The following is an 18,694-nucleotide window of genomic DNA, read 5'->3' as shown; positions in this document are numbered from 1 at the left end:
CCCTCGTGCAATTACAAGCGTAGGAAAAGTGGAAATTTAATGACGAGGGCATGCATTTCTGATTAACTATGTAACTGTTCTTGAGAGGAGGTGACTTGGTAAAGTGTAATGTTGAAAACTGACACTCAGAATTGTTAGCAAGCTTAATAGCTGTTGTAAATTGTGAAGTTTAATTTGGAGTCTCACCGAGACCACCCACACCGGGTTAGTTACTTTTTTTTATAAATATTACTCCATAACGCACTTTGTTTACTTTGTGTTCAAAAGAAATTTTTATGACCATGAACAAAGATGAACTATACACAAATGCACGAATATGTTGGACTCCTCTTTCGGTCCAGGCAGCCATTAAACATTATTTTCTCAGCCATTAAGATATAAAATATAGTGCATGAATTAGTCGGATGGACGAAAGGTATACCAAAATAGTTTCCTACATTCCACATGAGGAGTGGACTCGTATGTTTTATTTTGTAACCATCATCGTGAGAAGCCAGCCTGATCAACCTTACGTGAATGCCAAACTAATTTGACAAGGTCTATTTACGAAGCTGTCCATTCCTCCGCCCATAATAATCCATTGTAAACTGCGAAATTGTCACACGAAGAATTTAATGCAAATGCGCCTGACAATTGACACTGGTATTTCGTAATATAAAAACGTATATATCCATTGTGACTCAGCTTAAGGAGTTGCACACAACAGCACAGCTAATAACAGGACAATTTATTATATCACCTGATCACGAACTGATACTGGTTTGCTGGCAATGCCGTTCATTCATTCATTGGAAATAAAGTCATCTCATTAGCTATTTCAATACATGACAGTTGACATACTAGCAAAGTTAAGCTATTCGTCAGTCAGTGTGGAGCATTTACATATTTGTGATGCATGCACAAATAAGTTATGCAGGGTAGGAAACGCCCGCAGATTTCATAAAACCCCAGTAATGATGCTGGTGATGGAATCAAAATCTGACTTGAATTCGTAATGCTCATCTCATCTTCATGAGACGCCTGTGACGTAACCCTGAACCAAATGAATGATGGTTCATAAGCAGAAATTGCTTGAAACTTAATAAATCCTCCGTTATATTAATTCCAATAATGGTCAACTGGTCGATGAGAGAGATGCAATTGCAGTACAACAATTAAGCGTTTCTTTTCCACAATGCCATTTTCTGCTCCTTCTTCTTCCGCATCTGCTAGTGGATGTATGTATGTACCTCATCATCATCTCAAATTTGAGTAACGAGGAAGGTAGCTCCGAGTGACTGATGTACTTAGGATGTTGTCGATGCCATATTTATTGACAACACACAAGATATAGTACCGCCTATGTATGTGTGTACAATACGGCTCCATTAAGGTTCCTCACATGCACGTCTCAAAAAAATAATTGCTAGAGCGCATATTGCCACCAACGATAGCGACCACTTGACTGCCTGACCTAGAGGAATTATTTACATTCCTTATGCAATCTGTTACAACAACAACATTATTGCAATGACATGCATCGCCTTATTTGAAAATCCAAACGGATTATAAGGTTGTTGCACATTAGATCTCCTTGCTACACACATGGCTTCGACTCTGTCGGCACTAAAAGAACGGCTGCTATTATAACACCATAAACTGCAACAATGAAGTCCAAGTTCAAAGAAACATAAAATATAATAACGCTACTTGTTGCCTCAAAGTACTTGGAGAGCACAATAATGCGTGGTAATAATAATATAACAAAATACTCGTACCTGCGTACGTACGTATTCGTATGTAGATGAATGAGTTGGCCAATTATTCCACATTATCAAACCATACATCACCCATGTACAGCAGTAAATAAATAATAGTTTTTTGGTAACTACCAGAAATTGCTGCTGCTTTGTTAATTGGAAGGGGTCGCAACCCGAAAATTCTATTCAGCCAGGACCAGTGACCGGTTTAGTGAAAAGTCGAAATTATTTCATATTGACACTAATGAGAAAATTCGCTTTATTTGCACGTACACTGCAGACTAAACTGACAAAATGTTTCCTTTGAGAACGAGAACCAAGCAAAAGTCACATTCTCGCCGTTATATTACAACAAACATTTGAGAATTTCGACCCGTCTTCTTCTGCTAAAGTCTGAAAAGTGACATGAGATGCATGACATGACATTGGGAGGAAAGACTAATGACCATTTTCACAGGATGATGAACAGCCAGGCATAATAAAAGGTATGCATAAAATGTCGCCATGTTTTGCTTTTGTTTGACTCGTGGTGGTTGAGTGAAGGGTTTTGCACTAGAAGATATTTAATAATTCGGCTTATGCTATAACTTTCCGTCTCACATTTCTACAATTCCTGCAACCTCTCATCATCAATTTACTTCAGTCAAAGCCCAGGAAAGATGATGATGCGTGTCGTGTCTTGCATTGAAATCCGGGGACTAATATTCCCACAAATGGAAGGAAAGGAAATGTCGTCAAACAAGTAATCAAATTATCACATTTACAATTCCTTATTCCTGTAAAACAAGCTTGCGCCTGATTTTATCTCGTGAGTGCAACTGGAAACGGAAATTCACAATATTGCAATCCAACCAAACCTTAGTGTCGAATACTCGCTCCAAGTGCTGATTACTGCTGATACTTTTGTACGAACATGGTTAATCAAATATCCAAGTCCAAACTGCTTGCTTACCTGTAAACAAGAAAAAAAACAGATTTATTATTTAGCTTCTGATTATTTTATTTGCAAATACTATAGAACATCAATTTAGCATGAACTCCTCAGTAACGAGAAACACGTGTGTTCAATGACGAGAGGAGCATTATTTTATAACAGCGTAAATTTCTCACTTTCATCTCAAACGAGCTGATAGTAGCAAATAGTTCGTGGTAATTTCTGATATAAGTCATAAGTAGTGGATGTCGACCTTCACTTCACTTGGTCTCGACGTGTGAGTGCAATGGTGCCGTGTAATAATAATCATCATGTGAGCGAGGCAAGACAAAGGGGAATCTACGCCATCATTGAATTACGACAAAGAGTTGCGTAACAAATCCGTCCGTCCAAGTAGAAATGATGGAATGGTTTCAATTTTATGCAGCTTGAATAATAACAAGACTTCGCATCTTGCCTTCCATTACTTGCTACAAAATTTTACTAAAAGTCCACCTTACACAAGACTGATGAAAAATGCGGCATGATTTATTCAGACCGAAGGGAATATTATGCATCTGCCGGCCCCATTTCCCACACTATTCTTTTTTTTGTAAAAAAATCTTCTATATCGATAAAAATATTGAATGTGGGATGAATTAGCCCCAGAATTTGAGAAAGTATTTTCCTCTTGTGTGTATCGTTCTCATATTATTAAATGGAATGTTGTACTTTTGACAGCCCAACAATTTACTCTGGTCTTTTTGCCTTGTTTTGGATTTTTAACTACCAGTTATTATCTGATTATTATTACAATGCGGTGTTTAGAAAATCCGGTCGGGAGTTGTGAATATAAATATTTCAAGCATTTTACTCTCACAGTAATTTGAGATATATTTTGTAACCGTAAATACATACATGCATTCACATTTTGCTATTGTTAGGATAATTTAACTCGAAATAAAATAATGTTTTCATCGGTCTAAAAAGTTTGATAGATATGAAATAAAGGTATTTAAAATGCTACATACGTGAAAAGTGAATGAACACTTTTCCTCGCAAAGCGTATAATTAGTTGAAACCATATTTCAATTATTCCACGTATGAATTTCAATTATTTTCATTATGCTGAAAGGAGAAAATGAATGAGCGACTGCATGAGGATTACCAACAACCAGATTGTAAACGTGTAAATTCAATCAACTCAACGTCAAGTGATTTGCTTTTGGGTCACAAATGCTGCCAGTCAGGTCAACAGGAAAATTGTTTCTATTAAATTCTTGTACAAATCTCAAGGCAAGTTTTAAAGAAGAAGGATGATTTTTTTATAGTGCATAATAAACATGCAACTCAACCATGCTACCGTTTTCTTGCAAATTACAGGTAAACAAATCAAAAGAGCATTTAATAAAGCGATTACGAAGGGCTCGTCCTTTATTCCTTTGAGCTTTGATGCCATTTCATCTCACTTTCTGTGAAAAGTTTTCTCATCTTAATTTCAATTTTTATAAGAATTCATTGCCAATAATTTGTCATTAAAGTTTGATCAAACTGAAGCCACTTATCTGGACTTTTGATCTCTCCAAATTCGTTGCTGAATACATAAGTATCTCGCTCGAACAAAGGATTATTTCAGGATGTTGCAAAACCTCTTTTGGTTTATGCTGATATTAAATACTTTGATTTGAAATCCCATTCTTCGTATGACACAAAATTTCAATTTTGATAATAACGATGTTCTTACAAAAAATGAATATTTTAAAGCAAAACCTATAAACTAAGCACTATCGTAGCATAATCTTGGAGGTTTAATTTTCACTTTTCAAAAACTATCACTTTCATCTGACAAATTAAGTTGACGGTCTCGCATCTATCAATCACATTTTGCTCTCACACTCATCTCGACCAAACAAGTACATACATAATCTTCCTACCCACAGCCGAGTTCAATGTCAAGAATGTAATTATTTGTTTGGTCAAATGAGAGTAAAAGTGGAAGCATCGTAAGTACACACATAATAATCATCAAAGATGGTCAATCAATATCTCAAATTCCAATAAGCGTAAAATTTCTATGTGCCAACCCACTCATTTATTTTATCAGAATCTTCACTGACCCCAGTTAAAGTTAATGATCTCATTTTTTCCATTCTAACCTAACCTCAGAGTTTGCCAGCCTCAGACAACTCGTCATCTCGAGTTGCATCTAACTCGGTCGCACATAATTTCTATGTGTGCGTAATAACAGTATCAAAATTGGGTTTAAGTAGTTTTACTTTTCATTTCACTTGGTAATACTCTCAGATGTAACTGCTCTTGGTTACATGGTTATCGAGTGAGAAACTTTTAGAGTCATGTGGATACGTATCATCATCTTTCGCTCCTTCGTGTATCGATTCCTATCAATAAGTTGACTGCAGTAGAAATTTATTTGTAATTACGATTTGTCTTAAGCTGCTCATTATTCCCACCATGCACACAACCACAACCACACGTCTTGTTGATTTATTGCGTCTGGGTGCTCAAATCTCTGATGAAAGCAGAGGTAATTATGACTTAATTTTAAACTTGGCTGGTGTACTACAAGTTTTGGTCATGGAAAGGAAAAGTGACACTTATGGACGCGCTATAGGTGGACTTGTTTTGAGGTGGAATCACCAAAAATAATTTGATTTCTCTTGCTTGCTGAACAACATATGTAGTCAAAGACGAAGGGTCAGGTAAACATGAAAGTGCGTAAGTCCACATACATGCAAACTAATAGGAAGACCGTTTATCAAGGTGAGTAAGGTTACCCTATGGTTCAGGTGACAATAGGACACTCTTCTCTGGGGTGGTATCTAACAGACGTGTCACTCCAATTCTAATTTTAAACTCGTGTCACACGAGTCGTGTCACTTTTACCTTCTTCATAAGTTCAGGTCGCCCAGACAAAATGGTGATTGATGTCCCATTCAATCCTCATTCAATGGGCATTCACAATTTAATAGAGAGTCAGCGACAGGATCAGAAAATTACGGAACTGCTGAGTATGTAGAATGTAGGAACAGGTGAGTTGGAAAATTTCTCGTCTTAACTAATTGCAAGCCTGACCTAGGACTCTGCAGTTACCATTACGAATCCTGCGAAGAATTAGTTGTATGTTTTTCCTGACAAAATATTTGCCGAACGTGATGCTTAATCAAGTGATAACAGAATTAAGATTTCTCTTTCCAATTACCCATCTAAATTTGCGCTTATGAAACCACGGCTCGAGTCATAAATTTGTTGATATGCGTGAATGAAAATGTGACAATTAGTTGAGACGTATCTCCATTTGAATTGTCTATTTATGATGTTTTTCTTATTGTGCTGCCTGCCAAATGGTAAGATTTAAGAAAAAGTTGGTTAATTAAGGGGACGTTTATTAGCCTCATTAAGCTCATGAAATGAAATGTGATTATCACTTTAGGTTCGGTATTAAATTATGTTTCTTGTAATCAGTTTCCTGAATAGAGTTGTACACATGACAGTTTCCAACGAGGATTGAGAGTGAAAGAGTCAGCTTATGGGATGCTCAGCCTTCGTATCTACATATCTATTGCTTATTAGGCGAATGCATAATTCAAATTTTGAATTGCCTACAAGTGCATCCTCCAAGATGCTTTGTTTTAATGGAGCCCATTAACCTTGCCCTGCTTAGACTGCATAAGTTCATGTGTACATAAGCACGATAAGTAAGAGTGAGTACCTTTGTGTGTATATACGTATTTATGTACTGTATGCCTGGACGGTGTGTGTAATGTATGTACATTATTCTCACGAGTTTCGAAGTTCAAAATTTGAACTCTTAGAATTTAAAAAAATCGGCAACCCATATCCAATTTGTTTGCTTTTTAATTAAAACTTATCGTTTGCAATGCTTGCCTTTAAGGTTGGTAGACAATCATCATTTTGCATAATTGACGTGCCCACGAAACCCGCAATTAGGGACGAGCAGTAGTTTAACGGTTCCGTTTCGTTGCTACCAGATTGTTTTAATCAATTTGAATAATCTTTATGTAACAAGATTTCAGTATGAAAATCTTATTATTTGTATTAAATATGAAAAATTCAATAATTTTCCAAAGCATTCAACACAGTGTTAAATCCCGATTGAAGAGTAATTATTCTGCTGTCCGCTCTACCAAAAAACTTTGCTTGCATGTAATTGCACAATTATAATTAAAATTTACAAATTTTTTGAGTGAAGTAAAAAAAACTTGAGAAAGACATGAGCAATTTACCTCATTTTCATTTATGCTGCTAAAACTCCATCCGTTTCACAATTGGATATACATATATTTTAATTAACTTAAACACTGGCTCTGAGAGTTAATGTGCTTGAGTCATTAACACTCCATACGATAATTTGAATGTTCCTTGTGGTCAGAGAGTTGATAATTACCAAGAAGTTAAGTGGAAGTAAAACTCTGTGATTTTTTTGGTAGTTTTTTCGTTTCAATTCATGTCACTAAGAAATCGTGATGAGCACACACTTGAATTTCCTGTAATTTGTCCATGCAAAGTTGCACAAAAACCGACCTTACAAATTCACAGTTTGGCAAGGTTCGCAAAGTCTGATTACTTGTTCCTCACCGTGCATTAGGAAGGTGTAATTAAATTGGCATGAAGTTTGTAGTTTCAAACTTAATTGTAGAGTGTCAAAATGTCAAAATGGAAATTAGTTCGAAGGTGACTACCACCGAATTCAATTGAATCGTAAATTGTTAATTAACGAGTCATTAAACATTTATTCCATTCAATACGACACAGACATGGAGCACAATAGTTCTTAGTTCTCACAACTATACGTATCAGTTCTTCTAAAATAAGTAGTAGACAAAGCTATAATATTTTTCCTGTACTTGCAAATGCCTATTTAGTACAATATCTAAAAATAACTTGAAAATTATTATGGAATCACTTGCGTCAGCTAATACGTAAGCATATCGAAATATTCGGAAAATGCACAAATCACTGCCAAATAAATGATTAAACACCACGAATTTATTGTTTTCCGTTCTGTGAAAACATGTTTCAACACCTTGAAGTACATTCCACGAGCGAAGTAATAAGTTCACACAATGCAGCCGGACGACGGAGCAGATAAAGGAACAAGTTGGAGTTGGACGGCCAACAATGAGAATGAACTGTGGACCTTGTTGTTGCACCAAGTTTTAAGGTAGTCGTGGTGGCAGTGCAACAAGCAGCATGAGGATTTCGTGAGGGGTAGGTGAACAGCAAGTTGTAAAGTAACTGCATGTTGTTGGATGCATGAATTTGTACAGGTGAGACGACGAGAAGGTGAAAAGGGATGGAGGCTGGTCTGGCAATACTCTTTTTATGTATTTCATCCCGTGGTATTTAATAGTTGTGAGGTAAGCATAACCACGTAAGCATTTCATTTTACTTTATTAGTGACATCCCCAGACAGCTACGGTTCCGAATCGCTGTTGAGAGCTCACTTTCCTTCAAATATGAGCTCCCACAAGGACAAAAAGCATCCAGCTCAATTTTTCTTTCAACCCGAGATTGTTTTGGCTAGGTGAGTGAGTCCATAACGTAATAAGCAGCAACACCACGACTCCTTGGGTCAATCTCGTTCATGAGTTTAAGAAGTTTATCTTGATGGGACGACCATTATCCGCTCTTCTGTAATGTGTGCCGTCCACAGTGATGGATCTTTCTGGTGGCGTGGGGTTCTGCTGCCCGTAACGCAAGGTAAAAGGTCCTGGGAAAATCGCCATTGCATTTTTGCCCTCAACCAGACCAGCTATGTACATATACCTTACTAACCAACCATGCTATCCACCACTGATCTTATTAATAATGAGGACCATTTCCTTGTATTAACCACTCCAGCCTACATACAAAAATATTATGGTAGGATGAGGTCGGGACTTAAGGAGAAGGAGCCTACTACATATTTAGGCTGACATATCGAATCTTATTCACTAACTTGAAGAGTTACGCAAGACATGTTGGAATAAACAATTGATAGGTTTGATTGACTTTGTTGAAATTATTTCATTTTCATTACAGTAATGAGAACTTTTTGCATTCTTGATCTCGGGCCTCGGGTTGATTACATCAAACACAGAACTGAGAGAATATGTACATGGTCTTGACGCATCATTATTGCAGTATCCAGGAAGTGGAATCAAAGCCTGTCCAATTGAACATTGGTTAGTACATATTACCAGTTTCATTTCGCGTTCGATATGAAGGGCGAAGAATTGAAATCAAGAAACAAAATAATGTAATGAACTCTTCGCAGTTATGCCTTTTAGCATATATTTGGCTGTTGGCTTATTCATTAGTGTTCATCAAGATAGCGAGATTTGCTGGTGGATTCTCATTAACTGAACTCAAGTGATACATACTCGCAGTGTGTTTAGTACATGTTCCAGTAAGAATGTAAAATGCAAAATAGTTTGTACATTTGTTTTCAAGTTTTTCAACTTTGCCAGCCAAAGTGGACTTTGGTTTCAGGAATATCGATTAAGTTCATCTATTTGGTTTGGCTGTCACTCAATTATTTCTGCAACTTGATGAGAGCCAAGAAAAAGACTTCAAGAGAATGTTTGTTGGCACTTGGCTCATACTCTGCGTTTCACGCACTTTTGGTTCACTGATCCTGATCTGAATTTTAAATTTCTTTTTTTTAACCAGCTCCTTTGCAATTTGTTTCATGAAAGCTGCGAGTTTTGTTCACAAATTGTAAACGAGTACGAAATGCGTATGGACACATACCTTTTTCCATTAATTATTTATATCACTTTTGATCAATGCATAATCAAAAGGAAATAAATCAAGCGGTCATTCTGTCCACTCCTTCGCCACATAAGGCTTCTGTTGCCTATTGACCACCAAACAGTAGTGACAGCGACAAATAATCAGAAACAGCTTCCGATGCTTGTAAATAAATAAATATGTGGTACACGATCCGTGAATAATGAACAATGGCAAGAATTAGTTTAGCTTCTGTTAAAATTACGACATTTCAGTGTAGATATTCGCTTGTTTTTTACCCACTGTACATATTTCACACTTATAAGGAGTGCAAATTAATGGTTATTAAAGTTAATTTTTTCTCTCAATTTGTAATCCACGGACTGGAGGAGATTTTATGGAGGACATTGAACTTCTGAATGTTGGTAAATATTCTGAATTATAATTCTCACTATAATTCCACATCTCGTCAATTGAATGCATGCATTGAGGAAAAATGTAATTTTGAATATGGTCATAAATTAAAGGGTCACGTGTAGATTTGTAATTAACTTAGCAAAGTGATGATGAATGATGCTAACAACATGCAACATTGTCAAAAAATTTGAATACGAATTTGTCCGTTATGCTGGACCAAGTGAACTTTGCTTCGCTAACACCCACCATAAACTGAGTTTAATTTCATTGTTTTTATTTCCCATTACATTTCATTGCATTTTAAAACACAGTAATAATTTCGATTTTGAACCATGATTGCGAGAACAATAAATGTACAGTGTATGGACCACAAAACTTTGTTTCATTCAAGTTTGGTCAGCTCATGTCCTCTTCCTCTTCTTCTCCTCTTGTGCTAATGACAAACGTCCTGTGGCCATTAAAATAATGGGATCTTGACAAAAAGCTTCGTTCACAATGGGCATTGCAGTTTTGAAAAGACAATTACACAAATTATTTAACTGGCCATTATTTTACGGTAACGAGGTGAAAAAGTGAAGATGGTGACAGTGAACGACAGAGCACAAGTTTAAAACCTATTACGTCCATGTGAGCGATTGTTTAGAGAATCAAAGATGAGATAAGAAGATAAATAAATGTGAATCCCATCCAAACAATAACGACCCACAGCCCAGAAAGTCCAATGTCAAATCAATATTAAAGTGACATTTAAAATGTAAAGAACGCGTGGGCGATCGCCTATTAACATCGTGCTTGTGTGTAAACCAGTACCAACAACACGGTACTGAATTACCAGAACCACTAATGAAAGTAAATGTTGGACATCGTTCGTTGTCTTCTTGAAGCTTAATGATCTTCACTCGCACATAATTCTCAATTAGTGAGCAAAACTCTTAATTCAAGATCCCCATTACATAAGACTCAAACAGCAAAGGATGTACGTAAGTAAATGAGATCAAGGATTGTGCGATCCCAATGAGATCATAAAAAACGAGAGTTGAGTTATTTAATATTTTATCAGGAAACCAAAAACCTAATTCAGCAGCATGTATTTAGTATGTCTGTATGTACATACTATATACTTCAATCTGCATTGGGATTTTGCCTGGTTCTTGCATTATAATTTGTTTGGGTGCACATTTTCATATGATGTAAGAAAATAGCATGTGGTCCACTACCACGTGAAAGAATGAGTTATGCAAACACTTTGAGATTTGGCTTGAAGCAGGACTTATGGAAATTCATTGACTCTTGATCAGAAGAACGTCTTCTGTCTAGAAGACGACCAACCAACAATAATCACAACAAAACGAGGAAGAAATGGAAACCAACATGGAAGTTGTAAAAAAAATTCATGCGAATGCAAACCGCATCAAAGCCCACTGAACTCAACCACCAGGGACGGACACGCAGAATCGTTAGGACTCATCAATATCCACCCTTCATTTATTACCCATTACCTTTTCTGATGTTGATAAACCAAATAAATAAATGGAACTAATGGAACCACGTCAAACCTTTGCATTCTACGGATTTACTATCTCGCTGCAATCATGGAAGAGATGACTGAACTCAAACTCTAAACAAAAACATTGAAGCTCGCAGTTTTGAGATGACGCCAAACTTGGGAAGCAGCGTCCCGAGGTAAAAACGACTGAAATTGAGATCGGTTCCATAAGAAACGGGCAGAAAATGAATGGAAGAATGAACTTTTTCGCACAGCCAGCCACCAACAAAGCCACAACAAAAATACGTAACATATAATAAAGCGGAGACTGTCTCCCAAACCAGATGCGTAAAGATACGTGCTACAAGGTTGAATATTTTTCAAGCAGCCAGCAAAAGCAAATCTTGGAACAGAAGCAGATTGTGATCTTCAAAGACGTAAAAGGTGGGAAAGAAGGCATCCGCTTTATTTGTGCCATTTCCCTGCAGAAATGGACATTGTTTACTGTTCATTGTCGGCAATTGGTTGAATAAATTTTCTTTGTTCTACGCCATCTCAGTTTAGAGATGAACTCTAGTCCTGGCAAAATTGTGTAATGTTGGGATCAACGAAACTCGAAGTGTATGGCTACGCATGTACATGTGGTTCTGCTACATACGCCGAATATTGAGGGATTCGATCAGTGTAACAGAATAATATACACGCACCACCAAAAAAGCAATAAGAGTCAGAATAATTGACATCTGAGTTCTCCACTCTCTGCACAATGCTGTGCGTACAGTTGGATTGGATTGGAATAAGTTGGATGTTGGAGGTGAAAGACCAGTGAGAGGCCAAAGAATATTATGCACACACAAACGCATGTAGAAAATCGCAGTCATTAAGTCAAGATCAGCAATGGCAATATTGTTGAATCATCGAATTCAAACTTGGGCATCAGGCCAGGTTCATCATCCTTTCTTTCTATAAACCCCTCATGACACAACTCTTTGCAGTTTGCACAATTAACTGAGCGTAAAAATCCCATAATCTTGTGCATGTGCAACTTTTTAAATCCGCGAAAGCTGGGAACAAATTGACACTTTCAGCCCATTTTACAAAGGTATGACTACAAGGAAGTAATATTTTTACGACTTTTTCCCAACAAAAAAAGTAAATTTTCATTTTATAGCATTCGATAATACGCTATCAAAGTGCGAGTATTCACATACTTTACGCATCTCAAACATGAGTAGTACGCACTTGAAAAATGTAAAATTCTTGAACTCTTAAAAACTGTGGAATCACCACGAAGAAAGATATAAAATCACTCAAGACGCAAACCAAGCTTCTTCCAATTCTTCATGTCAGTGATACGATACGCCAAGTTTTTCTGCACATTCCTGGTGAATTTGATTCTCGTTATACAAACGCCATGCAAATATTTACGGCATTAAATCGCTCATTCGCATCATCTACTCGTGTCTGATTTCTGACTGTACGTAAATTATAGTTTTCCCAGATTTTGGCGATTGGCACCACCGCGACACTAGCACCAGACCAGTGACAGGTTGTAAAACTCCGTTGGGTTGAGTAGTGATTTGCATAAGGGGATGAAATATTTAACGCATTAGGTTTGACTGACAGTGATAACCAGAAACGAGGCAGATTTCGTTTTGAGCAGTAAAGTGGAAGTGGAGGCAGTAAATATAAATGCTAATTGAATTCCATACAGTGTATTCCGGGATGAATATATTAAAGTTATACAGTCGCCACCACTGCCAAATTTTATTACTTCGTTCTGCCAACAAACTAACGATGATGCAGATTTATATTTTATTTGAGTTCCGGAGATGCAACTTTTCATCTGACTTCTCCAATTAAAATTAACCTGGTGTGAATCTTCCCACTGGTGGTAGCACGTCAACCTGAATAAATTTCATTTCGTGGGTGTACACACATCAGACACTTCAACGCAGTTTCCTTCACATCCAGAAATGCATTTGATATATTATGGATTCCTCATTTTTTACCCAACGCTGCACCAAAGCCTCCCCTGAAACCCACTTGATGAGACTGCATGTTTCCTCTTTGTCAATTTCTCCTGAGAATAATATTTCCCAAGAATCTCGAGTGTGTGGGGACTCGAATATCTTTAGTGCTTGGGGAGTTTGGTTGGAAGACATTAGCAAATTTACCTTAAGCCGCTTGACTTCACCAAAGTGCACGTTTTCCTACAATTGCGTTTTGTCAAGAAGTTCTGTCTAGCCACCCTCCTCCCAGGAAAAAAATTCCAGAGTGCACGCCATTCTTTGTAATATTTATCACAAACCCAACAGCTCATAGCACGGACTGCCCTGCAATAACTCGGCAGAAAAAGAAAATAACTTTATTAAGAAACCGACAACTCCATTGCCAAATATTCAGTCCAGAAAATATATGAGACCATAAATCATTGACTGCTTATGACAAATAAATACAGACATACTTAAATATGAGGATATGCACATCTGTATATGTACGTGCACAACCTTGCTTTTTCTTTGGCTCTCTGTTGGTGACGACTCACAAGAACAACTCTTCATAAAGAAACTGCCGAACGCAATTAAAATTTATGTATCTCGTCATCCTAATCTCGAACAATTTTTCAACTGGAAGCAGATGCATTTCCTGTGAAGATTGCATTTAAGTGCACAACATAACATATGCAAAATCGTGAATGAGCAGCAAATAGACTTGATTTTTTCCACTCACTTTTTCCATCCACAGAAGAAAGATACCAGCAAAACATTTGCTATCCGAACCCAAAACTTGTTTAAGCAAAAGCGAGGCAGGCAGGGGTTTACGTCCGATTAGGACTTTGAAAACACTGCCACCCACACCAGCGTGAAAACAACACGGAAGTGCGTGCCTTGCCAACATGTTCATCATTAGAATTCAACCACTCAAAATTTACTACCACTGATATTTATGTCCTTTTGAGCAAATGGGATTAATGCAATTATTGAACCAAGTTCACCAGAGTTGTTTTTACTATTTTCTCCCAACCCTGTTGTGACATATTCCCCGACGACTACGTGGGGAAACATGCTGGCAGAGGTGAATATTTTATGTACCACGTATTTACTACCACCTCTTCGGCTTATGTACGGTCGTGAAGGTGGTGGGAGATGAAGCGTGAGAAATTCGTATAAATATTTCATGGAGTATCGCATTAACGAAAGGAACATAAATACCGATGGGGTTCAATGAGTAGATGAAGCTATTGGCCTTGTCAAGACAAAGAAGTTATTTCTCGTCGAATGCAAATTGCTCGCTTGCTATGATATGAAATTCCGACTAGTTTATTCTCGTTTTAATGGGTAATTTGCTTTACCCAGAAATGCTCCATGCTGCTTGACAAAATTGCTCGTAAATAATATTCGGAACAACACTTCCGGATTTTTAATCCAAATCTACGATTAAGCTTACCTTGGAATCTCTACTGTGCATGTAAGAATATTTGAAAAGTTTCCAATCCTTGCTACTACACTAGACATTTTTTTCCAAACAACAAATAAACTTGGACTTCTTTTGTTAACTGAAAGAAGTCGGATTTCTTTTGACAAACTTTTTATTTTATTTTTCACACAAGTATTTCACTCTATAAAATAACACCGCAGAACTTTGACAACTTCATAAAATTCAAGTCACAACAAAGGGTTGTCACTCGAATCGGAGCCCAAACCCTGCACACAAATACATCAAAAACGAACCAAAACTCGAAAATACAATTCAAGTGGATGAATAATTTCGGCAAAGTGCAGACAAATATTCGTAACTTGCGATCTGACTCCTGACTGAAGGAGGAATAACACCACGGATGAGTAGAAGATGCATTTCCCCAAAGTAAGTAAATTCACATGCACGCACAGCGTTTTTTTCCTTTTATTTGCTTTCTTTCAACCATCTCACTCAAACTCCTCAGCCAGCATTACGCAGCTCCCCAATAACAACGAAATGCACCAAAGGTTGACTTTCCACTCGTCGTGGTACATGAGATCACATAACCAACATTGCATAATACCACCACTCCAGGATCTCTCTCTGTGTATGACTTGGCGAAACCCCCATAATTCCAAGATGCACACAAGTATATTCGGCAGCAAAAGTAAACAACATACGAGAAATTCACGGTCTCAAGTGGCAGAAAGAAGTCTCAAGAAAAAGCTTGGAAACTTGCTGACATCGTATCATCGTGGGCTAGCAAGCAAGCAACACCGGTTGTAATTCTATTCTTAGGTTGGGCCCATGAAAATGAAGACTGACTGGATGGCGTTGATGATGTTGATCCATCTTTTGCTTTTTTAATGCCTCCTTGAGCCGAGGAGATAGCAGCAATAATAATAACATTGGATTCTGAGGATACATAACTAAATTCCTCCAACTAAACTCCTGGAGTCATCATTGTACGTTCGTGAAGACGGGAAAATGCTCAGAAATTAGAGATCTTCGAAAAACAAAGATTTATCTTCATTTCTCAATAATGTCATAAATTAAGTTTCTGTCCACACGTTAAGCCTTCGATACCAAAAGGTGACATCTGTACCCTAAATGGAATATAATGCGTGGCATTTACCCGTTGATTTTTTCACGTGCAATTCAATATAAAATTCAGAAACGTGGTTTAAAACTTGCAAATTGAAAGGGTTGTCACGTCTTGTTGTGACTTGTTCATGCATAACAAAATCATTGAAGGGGAAAACGTAGTCTGTAATTGAATTGCACGACGTAAAATTCGTCTAGTCCACAGTCTGCAGTCCGTACATGCAAGAAAGTAGAATTAGAGTTTCGATAATGTGCATTTACATAGTCTTTCACTACTACAACTACTTTTTTTCTGGTAAAATCTTACACTGCTTATATAATAATAGTGCATTCAAACCTCACTACCCACCCAAAATGCACGTACGCACGTCTGTCACTTTTTGTTGTTGATCATATCAAACATTCACACTTTATTTTGCCAACAATGCGTTGCAACGTGTCAAAATATCTGAATAATTTGAAAAGAGGGCTGGATGTAGGTCGTAAAACCGTCAAGATTAATTTGTCCACTAATTAAACAGACATCAGATCAGAACATATTCCTCTTGCTTTTTCATATTCCTTGCACATGTAAATATTTAGCAGCATGGTCATTTTTTTGACCTCGCCTCATGCGTAGGCGTTCCTCCTTTGTTTCCAGCTCATCTTCTGTCCTGAAGAGTTAACAAATAAGGGGTTCGTGGGTTGGTTGCTCACACTGAATTTAAATTATCAGAGGAATTCACTTCCTCAAACTGGATCTCATTAATTACAGAGGTTGAAATGGAGAACAAGAAAATGGGTGGAGTGTGCTCCCCATGTAACGAACGACTTTTTATCCCCGTCTCAGACACACACACTCACCTCCGACCAACCAAACTTGTAATAATTAATCAATAACTCATCATGAGGCAGACTTGAGGTGAAGAGGACCCTGTGAGAACCTGCTGGAGTTCCAAGTCCACCATAAAAATGTGTAGAATATTACGTAAGAGATATGTATTTACTAACACACGGAACGAGTTCGAGACAAAAGCTACTCCAGTTCAAAAGAGCTCGCAGGTGGAGAGAAAAACCCATGAAAAGCAGCCATCCATGCATCATTATGGCCAAATGCCAGGCCAATGCATGAGCAGATATAGGTACGTAATTGTTAATTTGTACCAATGAATCAATGCAGTTGAATTGATCTCTGTAATTTATGGGTCCCATCCGTCTTAAACTGATAATTAAGGAGTTTTAAAGAGTACACATTGCAAAGCAACAACACCACTCCCTTCCTTGAAGACATACCAACAAAGAAATGACCCACAAAAAGTAACCACCCATTACCATATAAAATACATATTTAGCCGAATGAATAGAGCACAATGCAAAGGTCTAACCTCTCGAGAAGAAGAACAACAGTAGTTTCATCAGTAGTGCACAAAAAGTAGCATCTTAAATACAGTGGATGAAACCGCACTATGAAAAACTATGTGAAAATTGACCATCGTTGTTGCTTCTTAATCTTTCCCTAGTCTCTCTTTGAATTTGTGGCCATGAATTTTAAACGTGTTAAGTTTATACATTCATAATTCAAACAAATAATTGAAATAAAATTCGCTCCTGAATATAATTGACTGGTCAATCAAATTGTGAACACGAATCTATTTCTGAGCTCGCATTTCACTTTCTATTTCAGGCGAATGCGAAAAATATAATGTGCGTTGCATTTCAACATCGTGTCGATAGTGAACAACGGGTTTCGTTGTTTCGTACTGTGCATGATAAGAATAACGAATGGGACGTCGTCGTGTTGTCTGGTAAAACATAATCCAAATTGTTAAGTAAAAGTACTTATTTATTACGAGACATATACAATGTTTCCCTCCCACATTACAATAAATTTTAGGACTGCGTATTGCAGTCTTGATCCAAATTTAAAAATCGTTATTTGTGATCACATCAATCAAATCATGTGCAAATCAAAAATGTGCTTGATGCAATTAATCATAAATCAATAGGTACGTACGTATGTATGTAGCTGTAGCTTGGCAGGTATTTAAGTATAGGTGAGCTTGCTTGTTGTAGACACAACAACAGTAATTACATTTCAATCGGTTGTAAATGGTAATCGATATTTTATTCAAATTAAAAATGGACTGTCTCACTTTGATTTCTTTGCATTTCAAATTCAATCAATGGCTGGTGGGAGTTTACCATTTCCTCCCTTTGAGTTTGTTCTTCAGCTTCTTTTCATTTCTAGACGACGACGACGACGGCTAAAACTGTACTTGCTCGTTGTTGATAGTGCATTAGGCGATCATTGACTTTAGGTTTAGATTACTAATGTGGGTATTAACATTCATTCCTGGGGAGGATGATGATGATGACTGACTGACCACAACCCAGTTACGTACTGATTTACAGACACATAACTTTCTTTTGTTTGTTTACTCTTATGGCCAAGTAGAAAAAAAATCAATTACAAAATGTTGAGGAACAATGGTCAGGTGGCCTAATAAAAATGAAAATCAATGAATAATAAGAAATCAATAATCGATTGTGAAACGGATCACGAGATAACTTTAACTTATGCAAATCATTCGAGTAAATTGATACCAGAAGTCCGTATGTAATTCTGAATGTTGGTAAAACCTTTTATTATTTCAATAGTTTCAGTTCAATGTAATCTTTGGAGAAGAAAATAAACAACTCATAATGTACATACATATTTACCTGTAACACACCTTATGATGTTTAAATCATATTTAATTAACAATTTTCATGTGAAATATTTATAATAATCCACAAAGCAAATTGGACTGCGAGAAGCAAAGTTTATTCTAGTTTTGTTAT

The 18,694-nt window shown here is 37.0% G+C and overlaps 1 protein-coding gene and 1 long non-coding RNA gene across 3 annotated transcripts in view; one reads left to right on the top strand and one right to left on the bottom strand.

Moving 5' to 3' along the window:
• The window catches only part of LOC110842908, a 98,596-nt gene that overhangs the window by 57,883 nt on the left and 22,019 nt on the right, over nt 1–18,694 (bottom strand). Inside the window, exon 1 of one of the 2 annotated variants that reach the window (XM_035848000.1) lies at nt 6,918–7,644. The exons of the other annotated variant lie outside the window; for it this stretch is intronic. The gene's annotated coding sequence lies outside the window, so the exon portion shown is untranslated. Of the gene's footprint in view, nt 1–6,917; nt 7,645–18,694 lie in introns of those variants that run through there. 2 annotated transcript variants of the gene reach the window in all.
• Nucleotides 7,813–8,677, top strand: LOC118434438. Its single transcript, XR_004834025.1, has 2 exons — nt 7,813–7,902; nt 7,962–8,677. It is a non-coding gene; the product is annotated as an uncharacterized LOC118434438 (long non-coding RNA).

Source organism: Folsomia candida, unplaced genomic scaffold (assembly GCF_002217175.1).
Source record: "Folsomia candida strain VU population unplaced genomic scaffold, ASM221717v1 Fcan01_Sc002, whole genome shotgun sequence".
Taxonomy (NCBI): Eukaryota; Metazoa; Arthropoda; class Collembola; order Entomobryomorpha; family Isotomidae; genus Folsomia; species Folsomia candida.
The sequence above is the reverse complement of the archived record's forward strand: the minus strand, read 5'-3'. Positions and strand labels throughout refer to the sequence as shown.